The following is an 8,044-nucleotide window of genomic DNA, read 5'->3' as shown; positions in this document are numbered from 1 at the left end:
TTTAGTAGAGACAGGGTTTCATCATGTTGGCCAGGCTGTTCTTGAACTCCTGACCTCAGGTGATCCACCCACCTCGGCCTCCCAAAGTGTTGGGATTACAGGTGTGAGCCAATGCGCCCAGCCAGAACTGGGAGATTTCACATAAAATTCTGGGTTTCCAGCCTCTGTGGAAAAATCAGGTGATCTGGCCACATCAGGGTGTCATTTATTGTTTGTCCTTCTTAGGTGCCATATGTGTTTTGTAACTCACTAGTCTCCACCACACCTTTTTGTCCTCGTACTTGCACTCTTGACTTTCTTTAGGGGGAGAAATATTTCTTACTACCAGTATCTCTGTGAGAAGTAAGGAGATGAAGGTTAGAGCCAGGCATTTCAGAAAATGAGGAACAGCATGTTTCTTTGTGGAAATAAGGAAACAAAGTATATCCATTAAAACACTGCAACCTTCTCTCAAACCCAGTTCTCTTCACTTGTTTATGTTACCTGCAGGATTTGCTGTATAAAGAATGATGACTTCACTGGGCCACCTTACTTTTGTAAAACCTTGTAATGCTCACAGACCGTCAAGCAGGAATGTGCTGGGTGTGCTAGTCTTAAAGAAGGTGTAGGAGACATGCACGTGTCTGTCCAGAGATTGTCAAACTGAGGCCAACACTGACTCTCAGAGCCTCAAGTAAGTGATGAATCAAGTAGAAAGAAATTGGGAGGACACAAAAAAGAGCTTGTCAGGGGCCACAGGCAGTTAATGGTGAGAGTTCTCTGCAACCAGTGACAGCATAGAGGAAATGCAGCACAACCGCCAAGTCCAGGTTCTGGGGCCTAAAGACCAGAGCCACTCCCTGTACTCATGCAGAACAGTCCAGCTTCTCAGTAAGAGGGTTGCTGGGTCCTTCAGACTCGTTCCTGCTTCCCCCCACCCCACCCTCACATCCTGGGACTGCACTGCACTTCCACTAATCTGAACCCTCCTGGCCTCCCAGAGTCTTGAACTGCTGCTTCTGAGCTCCGTGTAGCTGGTGAAAGGAGGCTGCCTTGGCCTCCTTGGGGGCCTCCTGTCTTCAGTGATGATTCTCTGCAGCTTAGCTCTGGCAGTCTTACCTCCTCTCCCCATGTAATGGATCCCAGTCCTCTGGTTCTGTCAGCACCTCTGCTGTGTACACTATGACATGTGTGAGCTCCCAGCTGGGTGGGAACCCTAGGGAGGTGTGAGTTTCCTCCCAAGCCATTGAAGTTGCCTTTCTGCAGTAAGGTCTGCTGGTCTTAGAAAAAGTGCTTTCACTATATGGTCAGAGAGAAGGGATCCCCTAAGCCTTCATATTGATCTCTCTGCTCCTCCATCTTTTCCTACCTCAATTCTGCTTGTACCTGTAGAATAACTATATATTAAAACATAATGCTAAATATGTCATGTTTCTTATCAAAAGTCTTGAGCAGCTCCTCATTTCCTACCAAATTCAAACCAAATTATCTGCCCTGGCTGGTTGGACGTGTCCCAGGCTGACCCCAAAATGCTATTTTCTAGGCTTATCTCCCACTACAAATAACAAATGCTGCCAGGCACGGTAGCTCATGCCTGTAATCCCAATATTTTGGGAGGCTGAGACGGGTGGATCACCTGAGGTCAGGAGTTTGAGACCAGCCTGGGCAACATGGTGAAATCTGTCTCTACTAAAAAAACAAAAATTAGCTAGGTGTGGTGGCATGGGCCTGTAATCCCAGCTACTCGGGAGGCTGTGGCAGGAGAATCACCTGAACCTGGGAGGCAGAGGTTGCAGTGAGCCGAGATTATGCCACTGCACTCCAGCCTGGGTGACAGTTGAATTAACCAATACTGAAACTTCCTTACTTCTAGACTTCCTGTTATATGAGATGATACATTTTCCTCATATCTTTTGCCGTGTTTCAGCCATTTCGAATTTTGGTTTGTTACTTGGAACTAAAGACATCCTAGCTGACACACATGGTTTTATTTCTTCCATCAAACTGTGTTTGTACCCATTAATTAACCTCTCTTCATCTCCCTTTCCTCCTACTCTTCCTGTCCTCTGGTAACCACCAGTCTGCTCTCTATCTTTATGAGATCCAGTTTTTAAGCTCCCACATATGACATTTGTCTTTCTGTACTTGGCTTATTTCACTTAATCACCTCCAGTTCCATCCATTTTGCTGCAAATGACAGGATTTGATTTTTTTTTTAATGGCTGAAATGATATTCCATTGTGTATACGTACCACATATTCTTTATCCATTCATCTGCTGATGGGCACTTAAATTGATTCTGTGTTTTAACCACTGTGAATAGTGTTGCAATAAACATGGGAATGTAGGTATCTCTTTGATATATTGATTTCCTTTCTTTTGGGTAAACGCGTACTCCTGGAATTGCTGGATCATATGGCGGTTCAATATTTAGTTTTTTGAGAAACCTCCATAAAGTTTTTCCTAGTGGCTGTACTAATTTACATTTTCACCAATGGTGCATAAGGGTTCCCCTTTGTCCACATTATTTCCAGCATCCATTATTCCCTGTCTTTTTGATATAGGCCTTTTTTTGTTTGTTTGTTTAGGCAGAGTCTTACTCTGTCACCCATGCCGGAATGCAGTGGCACAATCATGGCTCACTGAAGTCTCAACTTTCCAGGCTCAAGCAATCCTCCTACCTCAGCGTATTAAGTAGCTGCGACTACAGGCATCTACCACTATGCCCAGCTAAGTTTTTGTGTGTATTTTGTAGAGATGGAGTTTCACCAGTTGCCCATGCTGGTCTCAAACTTCTGGGCTCAAGTGATCCACCTGCCTTGGCTTCCCAAAGCTCTGGAATTATAGGTGGGAGCCACCATCCCCAGCCTATAAAAGCCATTTAACTGGGATACCTTGCACATATTGCTATCATTGCATTGCTCTCCCAGGATGGGAACTTTTACTTGTCTTTCTTTACTACTAGGTTGTGAGACCACAAATTAAGAGGAAGGTCCCCAGATTTACTCATTGCTTTACCCTTAGAAAAGTAAAAAGTGTTAAGGAGTCATCACTGCACTGAAGCATTGTCAGGGAAGGGGAGCTCCACAGTTTCCAATGAAGTTCTACTGGTGTTGCCTGGAGTCCCAATAGCATCATGGAATCATTCACCCTCCTATCTTCTTACCCCTGGAATCCAAGCTACAACAAATAGCAAGATGGTTTCCTTTCTTGGGAGCCTATCCCAGCAAGTGGAGCATTTCAATAAACAAATAATAAGTGTGGAACAAATGGAAAAGGGAAATGTGGGACCCCAAGAGGAGGATTGGAATGAGACTTGGCAAGAGGCTGTGAATACATCCAAAGCGGACAGATTTATGATTGAGAAGTTTGTTTTTCCTCAGGGACCTTGCCTGCCTCCAGTATAATAGCACACAGAGTGGGACATAAAGCCAAAGTGATTTGGAGGAAGTAGGACACCTAAATTCATTTGACTTGGAAAGAGCTTTGAAATTTTACATTCTGTCTTCAAACACAGAGTTTTCCAATGGTCTTAGGGGGATGTGTGTGCACTTATGCACATATGTACCCTAGATTTTTGTTTCTGTCTCACAACATACACATACATGCACACACAATTTGATATCAGAGATTGATTTTTTTTAAAAAAGATCACATTCTCATGCTTCTCTAAGAAATTAGATAAAAAAGACACCCTTAAGCTTCTTTTTTAAATTTTTTTCTGGAGCTCAGGAGGATTTAGGCATTCCAGATTCTTATATTTCACTGAAGTGAAACAAATGTTTCCATTTCATATTTCAGGGTCCCATTTCTTCCCATTTAATGCTGTAACTTTCCTGTAAGAAACTTGGGGCACCTGTGATTTCTATGAACACTGTAATTCTGCACCCACAGGATTAAAATTTGGGTCTGACTTTCAATTATCTTAGTCCTGTAGCTATAACCGGTTATATATAAGTACAATTAATGTTAATATTAATAACATATTATATATTCATATAATTATATGTATTAATTATAAATACATATATATTTTAAAGCTATAATGGAAGCTTTCTGATTCTCTGAACATGCCTAGAACTGAGAGTTTAGAATCCTGAGCTTGAATTTTTTTTCTCTTTTTTTCCCATCAGAAAGCAACTAATCTACCTTAAAAATCATTAGTCACAATTCTCACCTTAGTAGTGCATTTCAGTGGCCATTTGGTCTTCCAAAGACTTGCCTTTGAACATATTTCATCCAGTTATTCACAAGGTGATAGTTTAAGTAACTTTTGCTATTGCATGCCATGGACTACCATGGACAGTTGTTGGGAGGTGCAATCCGCCGACCTCCAAATGTCCTTGTATATTCTTGTTTGTGCCAAACTGCAAGGACTAACCATTTTCTGACCCTGGATCATTTATATAATTAGTCACAAAAGCAGTTAGGTAGGTAGGTCTAGGTGACCACAACATCCAGCAATTCACTCTCCAGGGGAAGGAGACTGGCTTGTTAACTGCTTGCTATAAAAGGTTCTGCCTTTAGGTAAGGAGTCCTCAGTGACATCACAGCCCCAATGCATGCATAGCTGCCATCTGGGCCACTGTAGTGACCCGTAGGACTTGAGGGCAAGGAAACTCACTGTACCATACTCTTGGCCCTTTTGTTTGCTGTGCTATCTTTTCTCATCCACTGGGTCTTGCCTACTTTCAGCACCTATAGAGTTGTGGCGAGCCAATTTGCAGTCCTGTTACTCCTTGCCATCTCCCATGAGGTTGGAGCTCTCCCCTGACACAATATCCCATTTTCCACTGGCAATGAAGTCATCATTGAATTCAAGTCCACTAAGGTCATACTACAATCCCAGATTCCTATCATGGAGGGTGAGTTTTGCATGACTGCTTTCATATCAAGTATTGTATCAGCAGTGTCCTATCAGGAAAACACATCATTCTAGATCTGTGCTGTCCAACATGGTAGCCATTAATCACATGTAGCTGTTAACATTTAAGTATTAAAATTAAATGAAATTAAAAATTCAGTTCCTCAGTCACGCTAGCTGCACCTCAAGAGCTTAAGACCCACACAGGGCTAGGTGACACTATGTTGGTCAGCAGTTAGGACTTTTCTACCATCACAGAACATCTTATTAGACAGTGGTACACTAGATTATTTCAAGCAGGAAAACATTTAATGTGAGAAGTTATTTATAAAGATGTTGGGCAGATGGGAGTAGCCCAAGGAAGAAAGGGCTAAGAAAGGTTAGAAGAGAAAAAGGGAGACCAGGAAGGTGCTGCCCACCTGGCTGATGCTGGCCCATGGTGGGGACTGGGCTCACAGAGGTGCCACTGCTGAGGAGGACCAAGGCTGAGAAGGAGCCCAGGAGCTGCACTTGCTGTTGCTGCTGCTGGAGGTGCCACCAAAAGGCAGGATAAGGGCTTTTTTCCTCCACACCTGTCATCTCCTGCCAACACCTTCCATGTGGCAAAGGAGTCTAAATAATGTAATTTGCAAGTTTCTATGCTTCCTGTAATACTGAGAAGGGCAAAGAAGGTAAAAATGTATCTTATAACAAATAGACAAATAACTGCAGAGTAAGTTTGTTTGTTTGTTTGTTTGAGATGGAGTTTTATTCTGTCGCCCAGGCTGGAGTGCAGTGATGTGATCTCCACCTCCCAGGCTCGAGCAATTCTCCTGCTTCAGCCTCCCAAATAGCTGGGATTATAGGCGCCTGCAACCACACCTGCCTGATTTTTGTGTTTTTAGTAGAGACAGGTTTCACCATGTTGACCAGGCTGGTCTCACTCTCCTGGCCTCAATTGATCCGCCTGCCTCAGCCTCCCAAAGTGCTGGCATTAAAGGCATGAGCCACCATGCCTGGCAGAGAATAAGGATTTTTATCAATAATAATATTATTGGCACTGCAGGTGCCAGGGCCTCCAACCTATAGCTTATAGCCATTCCCTCAACTCTAGCTGAGGGAACTCTAGCAACTGCCCCTGCCCTTCACGTTCTAGCCATGTGGACTTGCTTTCAATTCTTCTCTAGGATCTCATGACCTCACTCGTCCTCAGATCTTGCATAACCTGTTCCCTCTCTTCACATGGCTGACTATTCTCATCATTCAGGTAGGTAGCTGGTCAGATATTACCTCCTCAGAGACCTTCTGTGACTTGCCAACCTGCCTAAAATAGCCTCATCCCCCTGCTCCCGCTCTAGCCACTCCCCATCTTCCCATTGTGTTTATTTTATAGTCTCCCTTCCTTCCTTCCTTCCTTCCTTCCTTCCTTCCTTCCTTCCTTCCTTCCTTCCTTCCTTCCTTCCTTCCTTCCTTCCTTCCTTCCCTCCCTCCCTCCCTCCCTCCCTCCCTCCCTCCCTCCCTTCCTTCCTTTCCTTCCTTCTTTTTTGGACAGAGTCTCACTCTGTCAGCCAGGCTGGAGTGCAGTGGCATGGTTTCGGCTCACTGTAACCTCTGCCTCCCAGGTTCAAATGATTCTCCTGCCTCAGCCTCCCAAGTAGCTGGGATTACAGGCGTGTGCCACCATGCCCGGCTAATTTTTGTATTTTAGTAGAGACAGGGCTTCACCATGTTAGCCAAGCTGGTCTCAAACCCCTGAGCTCAGGTGATCTGCCTGCCTCGGCCTCCCAAAGTGCTGGGATTATAGGTGTGAGCCACCGTGCCCAGCTTGTAGTCCTTGTTTCTATTGAAAATTATCTTCTGCATTTATGTTCTATCTCCCTTCACTAGGGTATAAGCTCCAGGAAGGCAGGGCCCCCGCCTGTGTTGTTCAGTGCTGTGTTCTCAGCATTCAGAACTGTGCCTGACATGTAAGTAGCACACAGTAACTACATATTGTTTGAGTAGTTTCCATCCATTCTTCAGCTCTGAAATCTTTCCTGTCTCCCTAGCTGGGTGAGGGATTTCTGCTATGTGTTCCCAGAGACCCCACACTTCTCTCACTGTAGCACTGAAAACAACTATAATTACTTATATCTGATCCCTTGCTAGACTATAAACTCAGTGGTGAAAACAGGGACCACATCTGTCTTTTCCCAGATGACTCCCCGGTGCCTATCACAGTGCGTGGGATATAGCGGGAAGTGGTAATTTACCTGACAGATTTGGTCCTCATACTGTTCCTTCAAAGAGTTTGAGAGAAGACTTAGTGATGGAGATACAGAAACTAAGCAAAAGGAAACAGCAAGGCAATTATTAGCAAAGGAGAAACTGAAATCTTAACAAGAATGGAAATATAATCACAGAGACCTACATGGCTTGACTATGAATAACATTGACATATTCATAACCAGGCCCAACAGAACTGCATTTGTTACATTTGATCATATTTGTTATTAAAGTGTTGAAATATTTCTATACTGGCTAGTAAATAGTAGCCACCCACAAGTTCCCTGGGTACCCTGTTGCCACTGCCCCAGCCATCCCACTACCCCCATCTCAGAACTCCCTGGAACTTCCCAGGATCCAGCTACTAAAAACACAGTACCTGGCATAGCCAGGGGTCCCAGAACCCTGTTCAAGAGGCCAGCGGTTGTTCAGATCAGTTGGTTCCTGTGCCAGTCAGCAGCCTCCATTCCCTCCTGGGCACTGCCTTTGGCTCCTCCAGAAGGCTGACCTGAGGCTTGCTTGCTACACCTACATGGCCCAGGGAGCCCTGCATGGGAACTGTCCTGAGACTGTTCTGGTGCCACCTGGCTGCCAGCAGCCAGCCAGCCTCACCTCCCACATAGCAGCTCCTGTCTCTGAGTGCACCACCTGCCCCCAGTAGGCTGAAACCTCACCAGGACAGACAGCATCCCTGGAAGAGATGTTAGCATCTCAGAGGACAAATATTTTTAATGGCTTCCCTGGTCATAATGTGTAAATACTGAAAAACGATTAACCGGCTGGGCGCGGTGGCTCAAGCCTGTAATCCCAGCACTTTGGGAGGCCGAGGCGGGTAGATCACGAGGTCAAGAGATCGAGACCATCCTGGTCAACATGGTGAAACCCCGTCTCTACTAAAAATACAAAATATTAGCTGGGCATGATGGTGCGTGCCTGTAATCCCAGCTACTCAGGAGG

General features: G+C 44.8%; 1 long non-coding RNA gene across 1 annotated transcript in view; it reads left to right on the top strand.

The window, feature by feature from the left end:
* LOC119471949 overlaps positions 1-1,617 on the top strand; it is a 20,024-nt gene extending 18,407 nt beyond the window's left edge. The window contains exon 3 of the long non-coding RNA XR_005201051.1: positions 490-1,617. This is a non-coding gene — a long non-coding RNA (uncharacterized LOC119471949). The remainder of the gene's footprint in view (positions 1-489) is intronic.
* Positions 1,618-8,044: the final 6,427 nt, after the last annotated feature.

This window comes from Cebus imitator, unplaced genomic scaffold (assembly GCF_001604975.1).
Source record: "Cebus imitator isolate Cc_AM_T3 unplaced genomic scaffold, Cebus_imitator-1.0 Scaffold79, whole genome shotgun sequence".
Lineage (NCBI taxonomy): Eukaryota > Metazoa > Chordata > Mammalia > Primates > Cebidae > Cebus > Cebus imitator.
Note: the sequence above shows the minus strand (reverse complement) of the source record. Positions and strands in the feature narration are given on the sequence as shown.